Raw genomic sequence first — 26,209 nt, 5'->3', positions numbered from 1 at the left:
CGGATATCAACTTAAGGATAATTGTAATTATATTATTACCACACGTTTCTTACGTTTCAGAATGAAACTCAATATTTTAATCTAATAACTCAAGTTGCCTTTTAAATATTCCATATAAGTTATGTATGATTTTTATTGCCTCGAAAGTTATGTTTTATAGAAATTTCAAGACTTTTTTTCTAGACTGTGGACCTTTGGAACAATAGCACTAAAGCAGTTTTAAAATCAAATGTTTTGCGTAATTTTAAAACTACGAAAACGATGGTAACACTAATTAACCGTCAATGTGTATCTGAATGGTAATAATTTATTTTTGACAGCAAGTACGAGTACCACAACCGGGGCTCTTAATGTTAGCCTAAACACTTACATACCTAATTTTAAAATTTAGACCTCAGAGAATCTGTCTAACCTGGTCCACGCCATAGAGATTTTCAAATACGGACCTGTTAGCGTCTTAGGAGCGTTTGGCTTTTCTGGCAACACAATCACCAGCTCATATTTCCTTTCAAGTAAACGGCTCATCACTGAAGTTTGGAGTTTCATCTCGTAACAATATGCTGGATCAATCTTAGATAGTCCTTTTTTGCTGAAATTGTTTTGCTTTTCAGTTTTCCATTCGCAATGTTACTCTGTCTGCACACAAAACCACGAAATTATTTATTAGAATTTTTATATATAAATCAAAGTAAACACGCTTTTTAAAAGTTAAATTTACTTACTTACTTTCTTCAAGTTCGCGATTGTGCGATCGCTTCAAATGGTTTAACAAATTCGAAGTTCCACCACCTTCAGAGTAAATTCGCCCACAGAGTTCACAGCGTGCGACTTTATTATCATCTTCAAATAAATTAAAGAATTTCCATGCGACGGATATACGATTTGGTGCCATTTTATTCCACTCACAACTACCCTCAGTCCGTACGCGCCGGTCGTCCTTGAGCTTACCTCCTCCAACTTCGCTTCGCTCCGAACTACCGCATCAGTCCGTATGTTCCCTGTTCCACCTACGATAGTACCGGAGATCACCGGTGGAGAGCTTTATTCGTAATCTCCGATTCCTCCGCGGTAGTAGTCACTCCGATGAGCAGCACTAGTTTGATCTCGAGTGTTATACAGTATTTTATTTAATGTTACTATCTAACTTTAATTTTAAATCAAAGGCCTTTTCCTTCTAATGTGTTATTTGCGTAAAAGTTGTGAGTGAGTGAGTGAGTGAGTGAGTGAGTGAGTGAGTGAGTGAGTGAGTGACTGAGTGACTGAGTGAGTGAGTGAGTGAGTGAGTGAGTGAGTGAGTGAGTGAGTGAGTGAGTGAGTGAGTGAGTGAGTGAGTGAGTGAGTGAGTGAGTGAATTTTATTATTGCTAATGTGTTGGCTGTCATGGAGAGAGTGATTAAAAAAGTTTTAACTCTCTGCTGTGAGTTAAAAACTTTCAATAGACTGCTGTGAATAAAGTCATTTATTTATGTTGCTAAGGACGGTGAAATAAACACCAGTTCAGATACCAGTCATGTATAAAAATGATTTATTCATAAAAATAAACGAGGGATTTCGAATTTTTTGAAATTATGTAACGAAATTAATTGTTAAAAAGTAGGATAAAATAGAGAGAGAATTGTGTCGTGTTTGCTTCAGTCTGTTCATAGGTATATTTATAGTGTTCTACCCAAGGGCAGGTCTTTCACTGCAAACCAAGCATTCTCCAATCTTTCCTATTTCCTGTATTCCTCTTTGTTTTCTCATATGGTCCCTATATCTTAATGTCGTTTATCATTTGATATCTTCTTCTGCCCCCAACTCTTCTCTATTCTACCAAGTGCATTCTTCAGTAAGCAGTTTCTTTTGAACCAATGACTCAACCAATTCATTTTTTTCTTCCTGATCAGCCTTCCTCTTCAGTCTGTATGGATAGATTTTGGATTTTTTTTTCAAACTAAAGCCCATTTTGTACCTTTCACTTACTAAAAAAATTAATTACATACACGTAGTAATCATAATTGGTATTTAACACTTGCGGTGAATTTCGGTGAAGTCCGGAAGGCCTAATTAGTCAAATTCACTATCCTAACTTACACGCTGTTGCCCCCTGGGATCTTCTAAGATGCGAAAGGGAGAGTTGTGTGCGGAATGCATTGGAAAGCTACTATATTTATCTTTCTGAAGAATAATTTAAAATATGGCATGATGAATCTTTCCACGGTAAAAGATTCTGGACGAAAACTATCCGTCAATTCGGATATCTGGGAGAGGGATACTGGAAAAGGACATATTGTGACTAAGAAGAAAGTGGAAAAGAGGGAAAATTGGAGAATTCTGGGTTTGCAGTGAGAGATCTGGCCTTGATGATAAAACTTTGAATGAATGAATGAATGAATGAATGAATGAATGAATGAATGAATGAATGAATGAATGAATGAATGAATGAATGAATGAATGAATGGACAATCATAATGAATTTCGTATCATGACTTTGAAATATACAGTCGCCATTAACTTACGCTTTTGAATTAAGTAACTCAGTCACACTACATAACATAAAAAAATGTACAGCTAATATGAATCTACTTTATCTTGATTTATACCTGCATGGAAACGCCTTTCAATCATTTTGCATTTGAAATGTTACAATGTCCTAAAATTTGATTCAGTTCGTAACGTTTATATTTCAAAATCCATCAGAACCGATTTCACTTTCGACAAGAAAATTATGGTAGAGACTTGCGTCTTCGTGTCCCCTTTCCCAAAAGTACTGTGCGTTTGTACTTTTTATAATGTCTTCAAAGATATAACATTGCACCTTGCCGAACAAATTAGAGTCCTACTACTTGTGTGTGTGTCTAATTTTAGTATTTAGTAGACCTATAAGTTATAGTTCCGACACAAATGGAGAGGTAAAAAATGAAATAGGTCTATTATTATGATGATTATGATTATTATTATTGTTATTATCGATGTCGTCATTATTATTATTATTATTATTATTAAAATGGGTTTGAGGGAGGTGGGTTATGATGGTAGGGACTGAACACAGAACTTTACGCATTGTATTCTTCACCTGACATAATTAGGAACATTAAATCCAGACGTTTGAGATAGGCAGGGCATGTAGCACGTATGAGCGAACCCAGAAATGCATATAGTGTGTTAGTTGGGAGACCGGAGGAAAAAAGATCTTTGGAGAGGCCGAGACGTAGATGGGAGGATAATATTAAAATGTATTTTTCTAAGAACCTTATTCTCAAACATTCTTTATATATGTTCTTCTCACAAAGTGGGGGTCCAAGTTTCACAACCATACAGAACAACCAGCAATATAACTTTTTTATAAATTCCAACTTTCAGATTTTTTGACAGCAGACAAGACAACAAAAGCTTCTCAACTGAATAATAATATTTATTCTGCGTTTAATTTCCTCGAGTGTCATTTATATGTGTTACTGTTACATGCTTGGCGTCCTCGAAATTACCTGAGCAAGATCCGCACAAATCATTAGGCTGCCATTTGGCCTTTCTTTAAGCACAGATATTCTTTGTCTGGCTCCTGACTATGTTTCTGTTTAGTTGTCTACCTCTTTTTAACTCTTCAGAGGCTGAAAATGTCATTATCATCGATTGTTGCTTTGGTCCCTTCTGGTTCTCGTCAAACTTGCCAAGAAAAAGACGAGCTTTCTCTGCGCAGTTTTCATTTGTTTAAGACAATCAATTGTCTCTTTCATATCATTTAGATTGTATTTCTTTGCACATTTCATTATATGCCATCTGCAACTGTCTCAACATGCACAATATATCAGAGATGCTATGAATACAAACACAAATATTTTACGTTTCATGCATTTGATATTTCTTCCACTGGAGTGTTGTTATAGCATGGCCTCGTGGAATGAGAAAAACGCAAGATAAGGCTGTGGTACATAATCAGTGCATTGATATACATATATTTTTCACTAAGAAGTATACAATGTCAGTACTTACTATTGCAAATAATTTGGACCACAGCAAAAATCTCTTCTTTTAACAAAGAAAATCGGAAGGTGTATTCGCTCACAAATTCAAAGCTATAGATCTCAGAACTCTTCAAGTAATTTCCAAAAAATCCGCTCAAGTCACTGCAAGAGCACAGTGAACAAAAATCTATGTCATATAGGCATCCGACAAGGAAAACTCAGTGCGCAGAAACCAGCGGGCGTGACTGTCTCGCGCAGATGACGTATGCTCCCGTTCCCAGCATGCTCTCAAACTTACTGTAGAGGGGTAAGAGGGGTATAGCATGCGCGAGCTGAGTTTTGCTTGTAGGATATCTATAGCACATCTTTTGCCGTTTATACTATACCGCCAAAGTTACATTTATCACTGGTATAATTTCGTGGTAAATTTAAAAAGAAACATCACGAAATTAGCCAAGTTTGCCCTACGTTACACCAGCTCTCAAATACAAATGGGTGTCTAGAGGTAACAGTAATATAAACAGTAATATGATTTTTTTTAATTCACGTAACTTTGGAATATTGTCTAACTATTATTTAGGCAATGTTTATTTTTTGTGAAGCAACTTTTGGACCACACTTTAATGCTATAAAGAGTATTCGAGTATATCTTGCCTTTTTTGTGCTGAATTTCCAAAGGACCTTGTTTTGTAATGTGACGTTTAGACCCTATGTGAAAAGGCATCCGTTCATACTTGTTACCGTAGCGACCTAAACATAGAACTTGTATCATTAATAAGCTGAACTGAAGATCCTACTCAGAGAGGGAGCTTTGCCACTTCGGGAAGAAAGTAAGAAGAATTATTTTTCAAGAACTGTGTGCTACAAGTGATTACTTATTACTTCACAATGAACAGGAAATTGTCCTATCTCGATTTAATGGACACTAAATTTTGAGCATGTAAAAATACAATCCTTTCACTCTACTGAATATTCCTCTATTTTTTTCAGTATGTATACAGAGTGTAAGGGGTGTAAGTGTCATTATTTTAACTCATAATTATTTATGTCATAAGTAAGAAAAATGTCCTCACAATTTTTTTCTAATTGCAGTATTTAACTCATTAAAGTTTACAATATTAGACGTTTAGCAACGTTGCTGGATGGGGAGGAGAGGGTTTATAAGTACACAGTACAGCTCAAGCGGGTACAGACATACAGGCACAAAACAGATACTCTGTTCTAATCTAGGGGCGGACCGTGATAATTCTGTTGTTTACATAAAACGAGCAGCAAATACAAACTTTCAATCTCATTAATAGAACATTATGGTAAATTTACATTTTATGTAACAATATTGCTCCAATTTTTATTGTACGTCTAAAAAAATAAACAATAATGGTTTTCTGCACAAAATCACACGAACGTTTTTCTAATGCAAAATTTTAATCTCTCCCGCTTCCGTAAAGCAGTATCATTTTTAAGCAAATTTCTGGTTGTGTGATTTTCGAAACTGGGTAAGAGACACCTAGTTTCTAAAAATCGTTGAGAAACTGCTACAAATGTTCGCCGATTAGGTAACCTTCTTTGTGGAAAACGTTCACGGTACATCCTTCTTGTCTCATTTGAATTACGACGACTTTCTCCATAAATTAATAACATATGATATTCCTAAACTGCAAATGACATTGTAAGTTGTTTATCGAATACCCTGTACTGAACTGCCATCCGCTCTGCAGTATACCTATGGACAGAGAGCTTGAACTCAGGTGACCCGTAATTACGTCTGTGCAGAGTACTGCCTGCTGAACACGTTGCCACGTCTCTCACGCCAAAATATTAACAAATTTAAGCATGCATTTTCATTTAATTTGACGAAAACGTAATAGAACATACAAATATTTATTTAAAATAATATTGACCCTTCGCTAGATATATCTACTGATGTAATTGTTTTCGTAATTTTACTAACGATATAAGCAGTATAACGCAAATAAAATAAGAAAATAATTTTTTTTCCTGGGAAAACTATCAAATTTTGACCCTATGTTGTATGAACATTTTTTGATGCTGTAGACCGTCCCCGTCGACTGTGGAAAGGACCCTTATAACCTGTATAAAGAAAATATTGTTGACTTAACTAAAGGATCACACTACTTTTATAATAATTCATATAGGACCTTTGTCTACAATATATTTTTATCTTTTTATCCATGAGCGACGAGCTGAAGCTCAAGATCTTTATGCTGCCGTAGGTGTTGATCTCGGTGCACCATGGGAGGTGAACTACATAATTTCGCATGACGATTACACTATACTAGTTTCCACCTTATGAGGCGACTAAATAGGAAGTGACATCATGTTGCTGTCAGTATAATCTCGGTTGTCACATAGTCGCCTTGCAAGTTAAAATTGCATTAAGCACTTTGCAGTTTTCAAAACAATATTTAAAGTACGCGTACGATGGAGCATTTGAAATTCTTACGATTTACACTGTTACACTCGCAATAATAGCGGCAATGATACAGTACACGAAAGCAACTACACATAACGCACGTGGTCTGGCGCCGTAAATTTGGCAACATTGTCCCGTCAAACAAGAGAACATTGCACTGCGCTTGATTGGCATGTATTGCCAGTTTGTCGCTAGCAGACGAATTTTTGCATTATAAACTTCATGAAAAGTCATGCTCTCACTCAATGTGAAACGCAGTACAACTTTCCCTCCCCACCACAACATGTCCCATTACAAAGTAATACTACATGTTTTAATCTTCTTTTAGCTGTATGTTCTAACTTACCAGAAGCGGTTAAAGCTTATTCACTTTCGAATATGGCGGTGATTGATTTATTTCATGTTGATAGTGTTTTGATTTTTTTTTAAATCCTTCTCAAATTTATGGATGTATATTGCTACTTTTTACACGTTCTAATCCCATAACGTAAAAGTAAAACTATAACAAGTTAACATCAGTTACCATTTGATATAGGCCTATACATATACGATACAATACTTACATACAAATGTGATGTTGAATCTTTTTTTTTACATTGAAACATTAATTCTGCAGACAATAAGTAAATAATAATAATAATAATAATAATAATAATAATAATAATAATAATAATAATAATACAGAAACAAAATGTTTACGATAGCCTATTTAGGAGTCACATTTATTACAATTTGTGTTATTTGATAATTGTAATAGTTATTGTTCAAATTTCATTTTCTAGCAGTGTGTCTTCCTATTTGTTACATTTGCATCTGATTTGACTCGCAGTATTACTGCAATTTTCAAAGTCTATCGATTTAATGAATCTTGAGAAAGCATTTGTATGTCTTGCTATGAGGTTACTGTAGCTGGTTGGCCAATTCCTTTCGCTAGATACAATCTGGTTCTTCAGAATTTACCCTTTGTCTTTCCAATATTTTGCATTCATGGATGAGATGGTGTGTAGTTTGCTCTCCTAGGCTGCAGGATCACAATGGATCGTTTGCTAGTTTAAACCTATGGAGGTAAGCTTTTCTTTCCCGTGCCCTGTAACAACTGCTGTGAACTCTGGTGATATGGGGATTTTGAGTTTTAGTCGTTGTTCTATTGTTGGAAAGAATAAGTTACAAGTTACCCCACTAGCCCGCACTCACCCTTTGCCTTTTGAAATACTTCCTGTTTCGTCGCTTTACAACATGGAAAGTAGTAGGCCTATAGTTCACAAATTTCAACTTTTGTCAGTAACATGGGCAAAATCAGGTCACTTTTAGTAAATCGACTCTCGTGGACACAAAAATTATAGTAAAAATGTCGTAAGACGTATCGTTTTTGTGTTACAGAGGCGTAATTGATTTCGTCCAAAAACACACAATTATGTTTTATTTTACATGTAATTCCTTTATTAAGCAATATAAGTAAGAGAATACATTAATTTTAGAGAAAAAAATAACAGAGAGCCCTGAATTTATACTGATATTTTAAAAATGACCATAAAGTCCCATTTTATGTAGTAAAAATCACTAGCTTTTTAATAAGTTATTAAACCTTAATTAAATATTGTACAAATTATTTTAAATTATGACTAAAAAAATATTATCGTCTAAGGAAACACCCTTGTTGGCCCGCCTGCCAGTAAACTGAATTATACAGCGTATATTATTTTTTATCTTGTATAAGTTGGAACACTTACAGTTACTTTTTTCTGTTGTGGATCACGCCACTTTCTCTAACTAGAAACCAGTATTAATTGCCAATTATTTGGGAGCCCCATCTTCCTTGACACCTCTGTTCCGTTTTTTTTTTTTTTTTTTTTTTTTTTTTTTAATATTGTGATGGAATCTCTACCCCTGTTCGTCGCTCATAGCTACATGTTTTGGGAAACAAATCGAGGTAGAAATGGGGGAAATGTATGTTTAGTGACATTTGGCATCCCAGTTGTTAATATCTGACTAACAGTTCTTGCACTAATTGTTGATAATTTTCAGCTGTATTATTGTCAAATAAATCATTAACCACTGCACAAAAGGTCATGCTATCCATAGTTTCTCAGCACTTCTTTTTTTCGCAAAGTCTTTATCTAGCACTAGTAGCAGACGTTTTCTAATTTGAGAGCCAATAAATATTCCCTCCTTCACTTTCACATCACTTAGCTTTAGAAACTGCATTCTGAGATAAGCAAAACCTTCTCCGCTCTTATACAGTACATAGCCTTAACGAAGTTCTTTATGTGTAGAGGAGGAAGAAGTACTTTGTTTAGATTTACCAGTGGGACATATATTAACATTATGTTTCCTGGAATGTAAGCACTGCAAATTCAGTAATCTCCAAACTTTCCTATTTTCTGCCTTCCTTTTTGTCTCCACATATGATTCATATATCTAAATGTCGTTTATCAACCGATATCTTCTTCTGCCCCAAACTCTTCTCCCTCCCGTTCACCATTTCTCCCAGCGTATCCTTCAATAGGCAGTTTCTTCTCAGCTAGTGATCCAACCAATTCTTTTTTCTCTTCCCAATTATTTTCAGCATCATTCTTTCTTCACCCATTCTTTCCAACACAGTTTCATTTCTTATTCTCTCTGTCCATTTTACACACGCCGTACTTCTCCATATCCACATTTCAAATGTTTCTGGCCTAGATCATATATACCCAGATTGCTCTTCGTTATAGGCTTTGACGGTAACAACTTGTCAGGTTTACTATGCTGCCATCTAGTTGTTACATAAGGAGTCACGTCATAACTCCCATTTGAATTGCATTAGCGACTGTACTGCCATCTCGTGTTCGTGTACGGCGGACGGGTGGCGATTCTAGCGGTTGTTATCTTCAAAGTGCAACCCATTTCAACATAGGAATGAACAATCTATATGCGATCTGGGCTTCTGGTCTTTCCTCTTCACTTCGTCGTAATGTCCATGTTTCTAACCCACACAATGCTACTTCCACAAAAAGTACTTCACTAGTTTCTTCCCTAGTGATTTTTCTAGAGGTCTGCAGAAGAGGCTCCTTTTTCTATTAAAAGCTTTCTTTTCCATTACTATCCTCCTTTCGACTTCGTGGCAGCACTCATGTTACTGCTTATAGTACACCCCATGTATTTGAAGCTGTCCACTTGCTCTACTGCCACATTTAGAATTCGCACATTTACCTTCTTTATTTTTTGTGTTGATAATCATGGTCTTCGCCTTGTTTGCATTTATCTTCATCCCATACTACTCAAAGTTGTCATTTATTTCCAGTAGTAAAGTAAATTACAGCATTGTTTCCGTGACCAATAGTAAATGAATTGTAAGTTCAACCTACCCTAACAAAAATTTGTTAATAATAATGAACTTATATTGTAGGTATTGAAAAAATATATTAAAACACAAATTAACAAATTTTGCAATTAGAACTTATGATTTCAAACTGAAGGCCTAAATTAAAGTAGGCCTACCAATGTTCACTACAATGAATCTTCTAAACCAGTCACAAAACTAAGGGACATAGCTGTGTCATAGAATTTTCTACGGAAAATGTCAAAGCAGAATAGAAGCTATGTAACATTGTTGTAATACACAAAATGTTAGGAGGCATAATCTGAATTTGGTATGTTTTGTGGCGTAACGCTGTCAAATTCTTTCTTTTCGCTGGTATGGTGAAGCACGTTGTTGGGCAGTGGTTCGCGGAATTGCTGATGAAGAGTTTATAATATCGAGCGATCGCATCACGGAAGAGATGCCGCCAATTTAACAACTGCATACATACAACATTGTTAACAAGAATAGACTGCCCACTGTTCAGCTGCGATTCGAAATTCAAATTATCTCGCTGCCAGGATATCTTCGATTGTAAATTCTGTTGCGTGTCGAGAGGGCATCGCAGCCACTGCCTTCTACACGCGTCCATTATCACTGCCTAATCTGATTACTGCTCTCAAATTTTGTCATTCGTTTTCCAATTTTCCACCACGAGCGCTGGTCTCGCCTGTGTGTTTCGTGTTATGAATTCTCTCTATAAAGAGAGTGTTTTAAGTTGGTTCTTATAGTACTACCGTTACATATGGGTAAACCATTATATCCCAGCATAACTTTTTGAAGAAATGTTTGCATTATATATCTCACAAATTACGATTATTTTATTACATATTTGGAAAAATAAAGGAAACATTTTAATAACATTATTTGGACCAGTTTTTCATACGTTTCTTGTATCAAATGCTGGGCGTTGGTGAATAGTGAAACTCTCTCAAAAGGGTATGTAATTAAATGCAATGTAAGGGATGAAGAATTCTTTATTGATAAATTATAAAGTAATGTTTCTCCTGGTAATGATGGCATTGCCAGTTTTGTCTTACAGAAAATTAAAAATTATATATTAAAACCACTAATATATAAATAATTAATTTGTGTTTCATACAGAGTGTTTTTCCTACAAAACTGAAAACTGATTTTGTAGATAGAAGCGGAGGAGGTTTTGCTTATCTCAGAATGCAGTCTCTAAAGCTAAGTGTTGCGAAAGTGAAGGAGGGAATATTTATTGGCCCTCAAATTATAAAACGTCTGCTACTAGTGCTAGATAAAGACTTTGCGAATAGAATAATGAAGCAGGAGATCGGACTGATTCAAACAATTATGACAGCAATTGAGCCGTTGAGAGCAGAAATGGTGTAAGTCAAAAATGGGTAATGAGGGCTAAAGTAAACATTCTGTAAAATACAGCGCAAAGTAGCAATTAATATTCAATTTATTTAAACTATTAGTAGTCAGTGGATAGCAAGAAGAACATATTAATTGCTACTTTGCGCTGTATTTTACAGAAATTTTGCTTTAAATCTCATTACCCAATTATGACTTGCACCACTTTTGATCTGAATGGCTCAATTATAAATTGATCGATATTGGAATTCCACAAAGTACAGTATTAGGACGAATTTTATTTATAATATATATTAATGATTTGTTGGAAATTGATCTAAAGAAATATGATGGTAAAATATTTTATTTTGCAGATGATACTGTACTAACATTTAATGGGGAAAATTGGGATAACGCTTATTTAAATGCTAGCAATGGAATTAACGTAATGAAAAACTGGCTTGACTCTAATCTCCTTTCCTTAAATACTAATAAAACTACCTATATTCCATTTTCTTTAACAACGAAAGGTTTTCCCCCCATCTGTGAATAATTATCACTTAGTAGTACATAATATTTCATGTAAAGAATCAACAAATAATTATTGTAATTGCCCACATCAAACACCTTCCACACAAGTCAAATGTTTAGGAGTTATTATAGATCAGAATTTACGTTGGGATAAACAAATTGATAGACAATTTATAATTTCATAACACTTCGAAATTTTTATCACTAAGAAGGCATTGAGAATAGTATTTTTAGCTTCAGTAAAATGATTAATATAATATGGTATAATAAATTGGAGTGGAGTAGCATCATCTGTACTTAATCCATTAATTTTATTAACCAGAAGACTAATAAAAATTTGTCTGACTAAAAATAAATAGGTAGGTAGGTAGGTAGCTCGGTAGGTAGACAGATAGATGGATTTATTGAGCAACATTATACGTACACATGTACTATATTATCAGAATTTTCTCTTAAATCCAATGCACGGGTCTTCTGACCGTACGTGCTGTGTAAAACAAGTCGTACTTTGTAGGTTTCACCCTCTCACCTTTGATTAGATCCAACCACTCTCCAAAATAACACACAGATTAAAATGAAAACGGCACAAACAAAACATTATATAATATATCCTAACCTAAAACAAGCATAAAAGTGTATAATTGAGTAGTTACCATTATCCCTTCGTCAGTTCGCATCACAAACCTCAACACCTGAAGTTCTAATCTGTCTCGCCTTCAAGAGGAACAATCCAATCTTTTGTTCCCATTCTCTATTCCCCATGAGGTCAAGACATGCAAGCGAACTCCTACTCTGACTTAGCATTGGGGTTGGTAGATATTTTCTCCGGATATGTTCCAATTCAACACGCTGCAATAAAATGTCTCCAGGAGTCATTTTCCCCGCACAGTGGACAAAGGCCTTCTTCTTCGTTGACAATTTTATTATCATTCCATGACCCCAATCTTAGCCACGCTAAACCTGCTCTACTGTCTTTGTTACAAGAATTTATCTAGTCACACCTCCCACAGTCAAGCATGAGATCTGACTGTAAATGTAGTGAGGTCTTTTCCGAACATTGGAGCTCAATCTCTTGCCTCTCGATATCAATTAAACGCATCTTCACATTACGACATACATTCCTTCTATTATTATCTTCTCTTTTCCACACCCATCCCATATGATGCAGCCCTCTCTGCAGTTTATAAGTCCAACCTTTTTCCCACCCCTCTCTTTGTTGAACTTTGTAGCAAATCGACCGTAAAAGCGATTGATCCCCAAATATAATTTTAACCAGTATTTTATCACCCAAACTTTCATATGAATTACTTCGTTTTGAAGCCCAAACTCCTTTAGCACCCCGCAATTAGCTGTACTTCTGCCAATTCCAAGTATTCATTTCAGGAAGTCCGTTTGTACCTTATTTAATTTTCCCGCATTTTCCCAACACCAAATTGCCGCCTCATACAACAAAGATGATCTGACCACAGCTCCATATACTAGCTCCAATGTTGCTGCAGGAATATCTGGCACTTTAGTAATGAATTTCAATACCTCCGCACTCTTTACCCTCACTTGTGTTTCGTTATGTCAATATGCTTAGTCCATCTTCCGTTCATTGATAAAGTAACACCTAAATAATTATATGAAATGTGTTCACATTTTCCAATATGTGCCCGGTGTAAGTCCATGTCTTATCCCTGCTATATACAGATCCATTTTTAAAAGTAATTATCTTGGTCTTGTCTGTATTATCAGTCCTACCCCATTGAGTACAATAACTCTCCAAGCAGTAAAGTTCCTGTTGTAGTCAATTTATTGATCGAGGTATCAAAATCAGATAATCTGCATATAAGAGTGTAGGTATGGAGATCTCGTCTAAATTTGGAGCTTCAGATTCGATTTTATCGACCATCTCTGGCATGTCATCTACGAATATATTAGAAAGAAGGGGTGAGAGTATGCATCCTTGTCTAACTCCTCTACGGGTAGCCACATTTTCCGAAACTTGGTCACGATCGTACTTTACACAAAACTCTATCATCTCGCACAATACTGATATAGCTTTAATCATTTTCGACGGCATTCCTTTTTTTCACAGCTTATACAATAATACTTCACGTTCTACCGAATCAAATGCTTTTTAAACTCTACAAATGCGCAGGAAAGAAAACAAAGAGGGGAAGAAAAAGGATTGAAGGGAGGACAAAAGAAAAACAGATAAGGTATAGTAAGGGAGGAGTGAGAAATAATTATTAAGGAGATTAAGAAAATGAGAAAGAAAGAAAGAAAGAATAATTTAATTAAGAGGGAAAGAAGAAGGAATGGATACAAAAGAGAGCAGGAAGGAAAGGGAAACCCGAAGAAGAAAAGAAACGAAGACGAAGAAAGAAAAAGAAATTGCAAATCGTGAAAGAAATAAATGGAAGAAAGAGAAGTAAATAATGATGGGAAAAGTAAGAAAGTAAAAGTAAACAGAAATTTTGAAGAACATTTTAAGAGGTAATATTAAAAACTCAAATCCACGAATAGTAAGAGAAGCAACCGGTAAAGAAACAGAAAACCGCTTCAAGAATAATAGAAGTTGAAAGAGAAGCAAAGAAATCAGAAGAAAAACAAAGTTCTCATGAGGAACCAATGGTAACTATGCAGACATGTAATGTCTTCACTCGCGAAATCATTATCTACACGTGTATTATAAATTTGTTTCTAATCGTGTGATCCACCACTGACAGTCGGGTATTCCCACCGCACTCTTATAATCCCGCAGGTGAAAGGACTTCAAACACAATTAATTACAGGTGTGCGGTTATGATTTAAGCCACCCTCCATTAGGCGTAATCCGGGGCAGTAATTGGATACTAATTGTAGTGACTGTGTCATTATGGTCATTGTATCATCAGAGACTTTAACAAGGAGCACTTTGTAAGAACAATGACCGCTCTCGTGATGTTAACACTCTCATGTATGACTATCCGATTATCCTGGTTATTTTGATGCGATATACGTTAAGGATTAAAATTAAAGAGTCAAACAAGCAGATGGCTGAATATAGATTGTACATGAAATCTCATTAAACATTTACGCAATAATAAGCCATTATGTTACACAAGTTTTCAATGGGGTCCGATTCCTGAACACTTGATTGAGTATAGAGAATCTACACACACTACATTAATGTTACATAACGAGTTACGGATATGGCATTCATGGATAAAGAACTTCTTTTACTTTCGCAATGGAACCTACACTACAAAAATGTTACATAACAAGTTACGGATATGGCATTCATGGATAAAGAACTTCTTTTACTTTCGCAATGGAACCTACACTACATTAATGTTACATAACGAGTTACGGATATGGCATTCATGGATAAAGAACTTCTTTCACTTTCGCATTGGAACCTACACTACAATAATGTTACATAACGAGTTACGGATATGGCATTCACGGATAAAGAACTTTCACTATCGCATTGGAACCTAAACTGCATTAATGTTACATAACGAGTTACGGATATGGCATTCATGGATAAAGACTTTTTTTATTTTATTGGATTATTTTACGACGCTGTATCAACATCTTGGCTATTTAGCGTCTGAATGATATGAAGGTGATAATGCCGGTGAAATGAATCCGGGGTCCAACACCGAAAGTTACCCAGCATTTGCTCGTATTGGGTTGAGGGAAAACCCCGGAAAAAACCTCAACCAGATAACTTGCCCCGACCGGGATTCGAACCCGGACCACCTGGTTTCGCGGCCAGACGCGCTGACCGTTACTCCACAGGTGTGGACTATGGATAAGGAACTTCTTTTACTTTCGCATTGTAATGTACACTACAATAATGTTACATAACGAGTTACGGATATGACATTCATGGATAAAGAACTTCTTTTACTTTCGCATTGGAATATACACTACATTAATGTTACATAACGAGTTACGGATATGGCATTCATGGATAAATAACTTCTTTTACTTTCGCACTGGAACCTACACTACAATAATGTTACATAACGAGTTACCGGATATGTTATTCATGGATATAGAACTTCTTTTACTTTCGCATTACAACCTACATTACAATAATGTTACATAACGAGTTACGGATATGGCATTCATGGATAAAGAACTTCTTTTACTTTCGCATTGGAACCTACACTACAATAATGTTATATAACGAGTTACGGATATGGAATTTATGGATAAAGAACTTCTTTTACTTTCGCATTGGAACCTACACTACATTAATGTTACATAACGAGTTACGAATATGGCATTCATGGATAAAAAAACTTCTTTCACCTTCGCATTGGAAAAGAATTGTAGGCCTATGCTGCAAATAATTGATTTCGAGATTCTGTCAGAAGTGCACGCTTCCCGCTGCCAGCGAAGCTTCGGATCAGCAGGAAAAATTCACCAACTCCCTGAGCCACGCCGGTAGCTGCATACTAAACATACTAACTTCCATGTTTACAATTTCCGAATTAATTGAATTATAAATTCTAAAAATGTAACAAAATTCTTCTGATAAGCATTTTAAAACAAATCCTATACACAAACGGACGAGCATATAGCAGGAAAAGAAATTATAGGTAAATATATTTTTACATGTAAATAAACACTGGAACCAAGATTAAAATTCATAAAAGGCGTAAGGTTAAAAATGAAATTCTGCTCCACATAAAATACATTTTTACAACTGTATATTTAACGCAAATATATTACATTTTTCATAATTTCGCTACAAATACATGTCGTTACATCTTCTTTTATAAGGTAACTAGATCCTACATGGTCTACTTAAGCTTTGGGATTTTTTTGTAACTGATATATGAAAACTGAACTCACATTGACAAAGGCAAACGTTTGTGTGCATTTTTAAAGAAGTATGAGCACATGTTAAACGCCCACATTGTTAGAGTGAAGATTAAAAATATTTATAGCATACATAGGTATATACGCAATATGGTCTATTATTAATTTTCTTTCTTTGCATAGAAATATGGAAATAATGATACACAAATAAAACAAATATATTTTTTAAACATGTACTGGTACATGAAAGTGTAAGAAAAACTGCTCTACTTTCTGCTGTTAGTTCCTGCTTTGGAATAATAGATTCTCATGCTCCCATTTGATTCTAAATGCACCCAACCTCTTTGCCTCTTGCCTAACTGGCAAGAAATTTTAGACCTAAAAACGTTTTTCTTGATTACCCACAAATTTATGCTAATGGACAAGAGTCGTTTTGAAAATAAACTCCCCAATTATGCAATTTGTCTCATTTGAAATAAGGACGTGAATATGATTTCTGGTTATACCGAAAATAGCATTTAAATGACACTTATGGATGTATGTGCATTTTATGTCATATAAACACTTCTGCGAGTTTTAAGTAAATCGTAATATATTTTGGAGTATATCAGAATCCACTTGCACCTGGTATATGTACCCCTTTATATGTATAGGATTATATATAGGCCTACTGTTTATAACATATTTTCAATGTTCTTACGAAACAGTCAACTATCTAATTTTAATTATGGTTTATTTAACGACGTTCGCAACTGCCGGTGTGCCGGAATTTTGTGCCGCAAGAGTTCTTCTACATGCCAGTAAATCTACTGACATGAGCCTGTCGCATTTAAACACACTTAAATTCCATCGACCTGGGCCGGGATAGCAAGTAAATGTAGTAGTAGGGTCTAGTAGTAGTAGTAATAGTAGTAGTAGTAGTAGTAATAGCAGCAGCAGGTAGTAATAGTAGCAGTAGCAGTAGATGTAGTAGTAGGGTCTAGTAGTAGTAGTAATAGTAGTAGTAGGGTCTAGTAGTAGTAGTAATAGTAGTAGTAGTAATAGCAGTAGCAGGTAGTAATAGTAGCAGTAGCAGTAGATGTAGTAGTAGGGTGTAATAGTAGTAGTAGTAGTAGTAGTAGTAGTAGTAGTAATAGAAGCAGCAGGTAGTAGTAGTAGTAATAGCAGCAGCAGGTAGTAGTAGTAGTAGTAGTAGTAGTAATAGCAGTAGTAGTAGTAGTAGTAGTAGTAGTAGTAGTAATAGCAGCAGCAGGTAGTAGTAGTAGTAGCAGTAATAGTAGTAGTAGTAATAGTAGTAGTAGTAGTAGCAGCAGCAGGTAGTAATAGTAGCAGTAGCAGTAGATATAGTAGTAGGGTCTAGTAGTAGTAGTAGTAGTAGTAGTAGTAGTAATAGCAGCAGCAGGTAGTAGTAGTAGTAGTAGTAGTAGTAGTAGTAGTAGTAATAGCAGCAGCAGGTAGTAGTAGTAGTAGTAGTAGTAGTAGTAGTAGTAGTAGTAGTAGTAGTAGCAGGTCCTTTCACTCCCTAGTGGCTGGAGCATAGGGCATCAATGAGAGATCTCCATCGGACACGATTGGCAGCAATAGCCTTGACCTCATTCCACACTCTTCCTGTGCTCTCAGCCTCTTCTCTCACAGATCTCCTCCATGTGCCTCTTGGGCGTCCCACTGTTCGGGCTCCATGGGGATTCCTATCTAATACTTGTCTTTCAATAGCCTTCCTCGGTTTCCTTAACGAATGCCCTATCCACCTCCACTTGCGCCTTCTAATTTGTACTTCAATTGGATCTTCATCTGTCAGTCTCCATAGATTTTTATTACTAATTATTACTGGTCAAAAAATGTTCAAAATTCTTCGCAGGCATCTATTAACAAAGGTTTGCAATTTTGCATTGATGTATTTACGGTATTTGAGAACCAAGTATCTGATCCATAAAGAAGAACAGCTTTGACATTACTTCTAAAAATGTTTAATTTGGTGTTTCTGGAGATACATTTATATCTCCAGACAGGGTAAAGTTGTACAAATATAGCATTCGCTCTCTTAATTTTGTTTATAACATCCTCCGATGTTCCTCTCGATTGAGTGATTATGCTTCCAAGGTCAACTATCTATAAATGCTATAAATGCATTATACAATGTTAAAAAAGGCCCTTGAAATACAATGCACTCTATTTTCAAAATTTTACGAAAAAATATATGACCTAAAATCAATTATTTCATGGACGAAAAGATTTGAACTAAAATTGAACTCGGAGAAATCACAGCAATTATAATGGAACATTAACGACTTTTAAGTAAATTGACCACAGGCGACTTTTCTCCTGTTAAAATGAATGCAATTATCATCCCTTACAATGATAAAGTAAAAAACTGGGAATTTATATGGATAAAATCTTAAGTTGTAATACTTAAATCACACACAAATGAAAATAATTTTTATGAAAATTCACTCACTAAAAAGAATCCGAAATTTCCTTACGGCTCACAAAAATAATTTAGTACAGTCGCTATTGATGCCTCATTTCGATTACTGTGAGACACTACACTGACTTTAACATGAGACTGACAGACAGACTACAGCGTGTTCATAATGCATATGTTCGATTTATTTGCAACGTCCGTAGATCTGACCGTATCACACCATCACTAAATATGCTGTCCTGGATCCGTCTCAAAGAGCGAAGAACTATTCACTCTCTCACGTTACTCTTCAATATTCTTCAGAACTCTAACTCTAGCTACTTAGCTTCTAGTTTTCAACATTTATCCTCATATCACGAAATAGATATTCGCTCACAACACCATATCACACTCTCCATCCTTAAACACAGAACGTCCTCCTACCCTTCATCTTTCACCGTTTCTACAGCTCATCTCTGGAACTCTCTACAACAACATGTCAGAGACTGTCGGACATTAACTAGTTTAAAAAATAAACTAAAGTTGCACTTTTTCAATTCAGATTCATTTCACTTATAACCCCTTTTCTCTGCGGAGATTTTGTATATATATATTCTTTTTCTTCCTTTGTCTTTGTTCTCTTGATCATCAGCTGAATTTATTCTCGTACCCTTTTATTGTTGATCTTATTTAAATTTCGTTTTTATTATTTTACTACATTCCATTTGTTGTATTCTTCCTTAAGTTTTTCCCGTTAGCTATTTGTACAAGAAGAGTTTCTTTTATTGTATTGCAATCTTTAGATCTGTATTTTACTTTCTCTTTTCTATTATGGTATTATTTTCATAGTGTTTAGTGTCGATTTTGTTATGCTATCATTTTTTGTAATATGTTAGTATCCTATGTTAACTTTTTGTTAAATTTTCACTCCTTTTATACTTTGTCATCTGGTAGAGTGAAAGAGAAGCTACTATGGCCTTAAGTCTGCCAATATAAATAAATAAATTTATTATTATTATTATTATTATTATTATTAGCACTATGAGGACATGGAATATATGACCAGAAAACTTATAGAAGATTATAATAAATGGGGTTTAAAAATAAATTTAGAGAATATGTCCTGTGGGGAGGAAATGAGAGATTTGGTTTTTGAAGATGGAATGGGATGTATCAAAGGATATGAGGAGTGTGAATATTTGGGGGTAAAAATCAACTCAACATACAGCCAGGAAAGTGACACAAAATATATAATTCAGAAAGGTAGATCGGCAATAGCTATGTTAAATGGGGTTTGGTGGGATAAGACAATAACAATTGAAACAAAACTCCAAATCTATAAATCTATGATAAGGAATACTATAACATATGGAGCGGAAACGTAGCATTTAAACACGAATCTGAGATTGAACCTCTTCTCCACTGAAATGAATTGTTTTAGACGTTCCACTAGACATTCTAAATTGGAAAAAATTCGAAACACAACCATTAGACAAGAAATGGGAGTTAGATTTCGTTAGCTACAAGCAATTAGAATGGTATGGCCACGTACGTAGAATGCCAGAAACAAAATTGCTCAAACAGATTTTGGAATGGATTCCGCCAGAAAGGGGAAAGAAGGGAAGACCAAGGAAAACCTGGATGGACGATATAAGAAGTGGAATGAAGGAGAGGGGCTTGGAAGAACGGGAAGAGAAGAATGGAGGAAGGAGATAAGAATTTAAACACTTTGGATACAGGAAGATGTAGTTCACATTAATGATGATGATGATGATAGTGATTATTATTATTATTATTATTTATTTTTTTCTATTATTACTTACTTACTTAATTACTGCGTTTTAAGGAACCCGGAGGTTCATTGCCGCCCTCACATAACCCCGCCATTTGTCCCTATCCTGAGCAAGAATAATCCATTCTCTATCATCATATCTCACCTCTCTCAAATCCATTTTAATATTATACTCCCATCTACGTCTCGGCCTCTCTAAAGCTATTTTTCCCTCCAGTCTCCCAACTAACACTCTGTATGCATTTCTGGATTCGCCCATACGTGCTACATGCCCTGCCCATCTCAAACGTCTGGATTTAATGCTCCTAATTATGTTAGGTAAAGAATATAATGCGTGCAGTTCTGTGTTGTGTAACTTTCTCCATTCTCCTGTAACTTCATCCCTCTTAGCCCCAAAAATTTTCCTAAGCACCTTATTCTCAAACATCCTTAACCTATGTTCCTCTCTCAAAGTGAGAGTCCAAGTTTCACAACCATAAAGAACAACCGGTAATATAACTGTTTTATAAATTCTAACTTTCAGATTTTTTGACAGCAGACTGGATGATAAAAGCTACTCAACCGAATAGTAACAGGCATTTCCCATATTTATTCTGTGTTTAATTTCCTCCCGAGTATCATTTATATTTGTTACTGTTGCTCCAAGATATTTGAACTTCACCTCTTCAAAAGATAAATTTTCAGTTTTTATATTCCCATTTCGTACAATATTCTCGTCACGAGACATAATCACATACTTTGTCTTTTCTGGATTTACTTCCAAACCTATCTCTTTACTTGCCTCCAGTAAAATTCCCGTGTTTTCCCTAATCGTTTGTGGATTTTCTCCTAACATATTCACGTCATCCGCATAGACAAGCAGCTGATGTAACCCGTTCAATTCCAAACCCTCTCTCTTATCCTGGACTTTCCTAATGGCATACTCTAGATGTCTAGAGAAAAGTTAAAAAGTAAAGGTGATAGTGCATCTCCTTGCTTTAGCCCATAGTGAATTGGAAACGCATCTGACAGAAACTGACCCATACAAACTCTGCTGTACGTTTCACTGAGACGCATTTTAATTAATCTAACTAGTTATTATTTCTATTATTATTATTATTATTGTTATTATTATTATTATTATTATTAATGATTTTTATTATTTTTATTATTATTATTTCTATTATGATTAATGATTTTTATTATTATTATTATTATTATTATTATTATTATTATTATTATTATTATTATTATTATTGTTATTATTAATTATATACGTAATCCCTCAAAAATAGACATTATATTAAAATAAACACTTTTTCAATAATAAATGATGTAAAAACGGCATATTTTTCAATTACGGAAGTGTGCCATTAACCACAAAGGGATTAAAAATATCACTTCCTTACGTAACCCCTGGTTATGGAAGACTATGATATCCCTTGACAATGTAATCCCCTTTCTTGCATGAATAGAGACTAAAACAGGAAATAAGGCTCAGCAAGCCTTGTTTATAATAAAGTATGGATAATCCGCTGTCGTGGATGTACTACACGGCTGCATAAATATTACAGCGAACATCCGGCATCTTGGAGCGGGTCAGAGGTCACGGGCTGCATTGCTTCATGGAGTATTAATGCCGCCTGCGCCCCACACAGTCCCTCGATATTCGCTCACTAGAATTATGAGAGGCAGCATGAGTAATATTCTCCTCTTAAGAAACCGATTCCTAATTATAATTACGTTTATTTAGCATTTTTCCATTTTTATGTGTTTTCAATGACTCATAGTCATTAAAACAGTCACTGCCTCTCATTTTATCGGTACCGTACCTATTTATCCAGACAGGATTGGTAGGAATAAAAATCTTGGAGCTATTTATGTAATTTACCAAAGTAATAGTTTCCCAGAAAAACTAAAATATTGAGTACTAAAAACACTGTATAATAAGAAATAAATCTATTATTGCTAATTACTGGTACGAGGACATTGACTTGGTTCTTGCGATAGATTACGCGAATAATATGGTGCACATAAAAAATCTGGATAGTTCTAAAAGTAAATATGTGCTATATAACATTTAAAGATATATTTTTACGTATCTTTTGTTATGTGCAGAAGAAGAATTATTCGTGGTTTTGAATTTCCTTCTTCCTTTTCTTGTGCTACATTGCTCTGTATATAATATCGCTTGTCACCTCGTATGTTTGTATTACATAATTTAAATGTAATGTTCCCGTCATTCACTACAAGACACTCACCAAATTCCGCTGCAGAAATATGCGCCTAAGAACCTTCGGCATTATTATTCAGCAGGTTATAGGGTAAACAAGGTTGAACAGGGTCAAAATTCATATTTATTCTAATAATAATAATAATAATAATAATAATAATAATAATAATAATAATAATATGGCTTTACTTAATCTGGCAGAGTTAAGGCCGTAGGGCATTCTCTTCCACTCAACCAGGATATGTCCCTGAAAATTTTAATTTCAGAGTTAGTAAGGAGTTCGTTTTACAATGATTTCTGAAGAGCAGTGAACTCAAATTAATTTCATATTGAAACTTTTTCATTCGAAGAGGTCATGTGATTTGTTTTCCTTTATTTTATTGTCATCTTATTGGTCCATATTTCTTACATATTACAGAAATTAGAAATATCGACGGTTTCTCAGAAACGAATTAAACCATTTAATGCATGATAACTTATACTTCTGGACGTCTGTGGACAAAGCAGGCATTGCAGAAGGTTTTTCTCGGGGTACTCCCGTTTCCCTCTATCATTCCACAAACACTTTCCACCTGCCTCTCATTTTATACATCATCCGCAATAGTAACATAGCCGGCGTGAAGTCTTGGGGGTATTACCAGTTTCCGATGCTGATATAGGACGAACTTGTTGCCCCGGGCCCCTGGGGCCCATCAGGCTATTCAAATGTGGACGGGACCTAGTTCTATCAGGGGCTGATGTAGGATGGCCCACCTGTCAGCTTCGACTCACTAGGAATGAACTTGGAGCTCCGGGCTCCTGGGGATTATCAGGCTACTCGACAGCGAAACGGGACCTGGCTCTATCAAGGGGCTGAAGCTAGATGACCCACCTGTCAAGGCTGGTTCACAATAAACCGGGAACGGAAACTACAACGAGAACGAGAACGGAAATCTTGTTAAAATAAATGTATTTAATTGCGAGCATTCACAATAAATTTTCACGTTCCCGTACCCGGGCTCCTGTAAGCTTCTCGTTAATTCTGAATGCTCACATTTAAATACATTCATTTTAACAATATTTCCGTTCTCGTTGTCGTTTCCGTTCCCGGTTTATTGTGAACCAGTCTTTATCGTCGGATTCACGAATGTCGGATTTTGACAATCATTGCATATAAGGTCGCACAATGGGAGAAACAGTGCCTCAGTGTACGGAGTAGTCTCGGGTCAGTCCACCTAAAAGCCAAGTCAAGCCAACTTCAGGACGTTATCCACCGTACGTGGTACCTGAATGATGGCACTTTAGCTCACTTGAATCTCAGAATTCGTAGTCATTTGAATCGCCAAATTTCTCTAAGAAGTTCTCAATCTAAAGTTACATGAGATACATAATGAATATAGGGTTAGCCACTGGGTAGGGATGGATTTTAAAATGGTTCAGTAAAACCATAGTAATGGGAACAAAGTAAAGTGTTTGAGAAAATCTAATATCAAAGTATGCTATTCAGTTTCATAGTTCACATTTTGAAAATAGCTTATGTCAAAATGTTCTCCATTTTATTTTTATTTTATTTGGTTATTTAACGATGTTGTATGAACTACTAGGTTATTTAGCGTCGATGGGATTGGTGATAGCGAGATGATATTTGGCGAGATGAGGCCCAGGATTCGCCATAGATTACCTGACATTTGCCTTATGGTTGGGGAAAATCTCGGAAAAAACCCAACCAGGTAATCAGCCCAAAAGGGAATCGAACCCGCGCCCGAACGCAACTCCGGATCGGTAGGCAAGCGCCTTAGCCGACTGAACTACGCCGGTGACCCAAAATGTTCTCCATTACAATTTAAGCACATGTGTAACTTTCCATGTAAGTTAAATTATGCATTATACTCAACAATATCTCGGAATTGACGTTTCGTATTTCTTTTCGTATACGTTCATTAAGCTATTCTGTAGTATGTGGACGATTCTGGAAGACGTTGGAATTTAAATAGCAGCGTACACTCGGATACGGAGATCTTGCTGGCCAAGTGACGTTCAAAACCTTGAAATCAGTCGACTAGGGAACATGGTTCTGAAGGTAGTCAAGTCTTCTCTTGCGGTATGCGCCGTTGCTCCTTGTTGTGGAAAGAGAGGACTACAGTATTTTATCTCACGTCTGCGCAGTCCTTTTGAGAGTCGTTCTGGGAATATTCAACGCCAGAGACTGTCTCACTGCTGAGCGCCGGACTTCTTGCCGTGGCAGTTCGCACTCGTTCAATGTTCTCGAAGGGAACGTGTAATACTGCCACAGAATTATGAATTAACACTGCCATGAATATGAAAATTGCTATCATGTTTTAAAGTCGAATCCCATTTGAGTATCCTTCCATGTCCTGGAACTCGAAATTCAGTTATCAAATTTCTTTGTGTCTGCACAATACTCCCAGTTCTATAAAAAGTCTTCACACAAAATATTGGTTAATTTACTGAAAATATGCCACATTTTATCAAATTATATAACACACAAAATGATTTCGTAACAATATACTGGCGTGCCACAGCCAAGTAAAACCCACTCGTAGGGTACCCAGTTGCCAAGTATATATATATATTAATCACTAGGCTTGAGAAATATGCCGTTATACTACCAGTGCTATTCGTGCGCTTCTGACTTTGAGTACATCTCAGAGTTGGAGTGACTTAACGCAGTGTCTTTCGTTCATTTGAACTCATGCTTATCATCACGGTAAATTAGTCTTCAGCATTTGGGTGGTTCAAATGCCACTCCTTTGACTTCGAAACACAACTATCTGCTAAAGAAAAATTTAAAGACATCATTTTCTTTGTTAAAGAAGAATTGCACTATTTTAAAGACAATTTATTTTCTGTCTGTAGAAAATACACCTAATATAACATTGACAAGTATCAGTCTTATTATTTCCCTATGTTAATATGATGATGTATTATGTTTTTTTTCATTTTATATATAGTTGCAGGCTGGACTTCTATGCCCAAGGTTGTGGGTTCGATCCCGGGCCAGGTCGATGGCATTTAAGTGTGCTTAAATGCGACAGGCTCATGTCAGTAGATTTACTGGCATGTAGAAGAACTCCTGCGGGACAAAATTCCGGCACATCCGGCGACGCTGATATAACCTGTGCAGTTGCGAGAGTCGTTAAATAAAACATAATATTTATAGTTGCAGTGAATAATAAACCACATTTTCAAATTTTTAAAGAAGAATGATTATATGTGGCTTGAAAGAAACGGCCTTACATCTAGAAAACCTTCGTTCCACTTCTGCAGAAACAATGAGGACATATTTGAAATATTTTACACAAGCATTAGCTATCTCAAAATATGTATCGTTATTAATAAATTTTCTAATTTAAAATTGTCACTAATTTTACATAGAGCTAAATATCCATAATGTTTATCCAGTATTTTTTTCATTCTGTTTGCTACATTTTTTCC

This window comes from Periplaneta americana, chromosome 6 (assembly GCF_040183065.1).
Source record: "Periplaneta americana isolate PAMFEO1 chromosome 6, P.americana_PAMFEO1_priV1, whole genome shotgun sequence".
Classification (NCBI taxonomy): Eukaryota; Metazoa; Arthropoda; class Insecta; order Blattodea; family Blattidae; genus Periplaneta; species Periplaneta americana.
The sequence above is the reverse complement of the archived record's forward strand: the minus strand, read 5'-3'. Positions refer to the sequence as shown.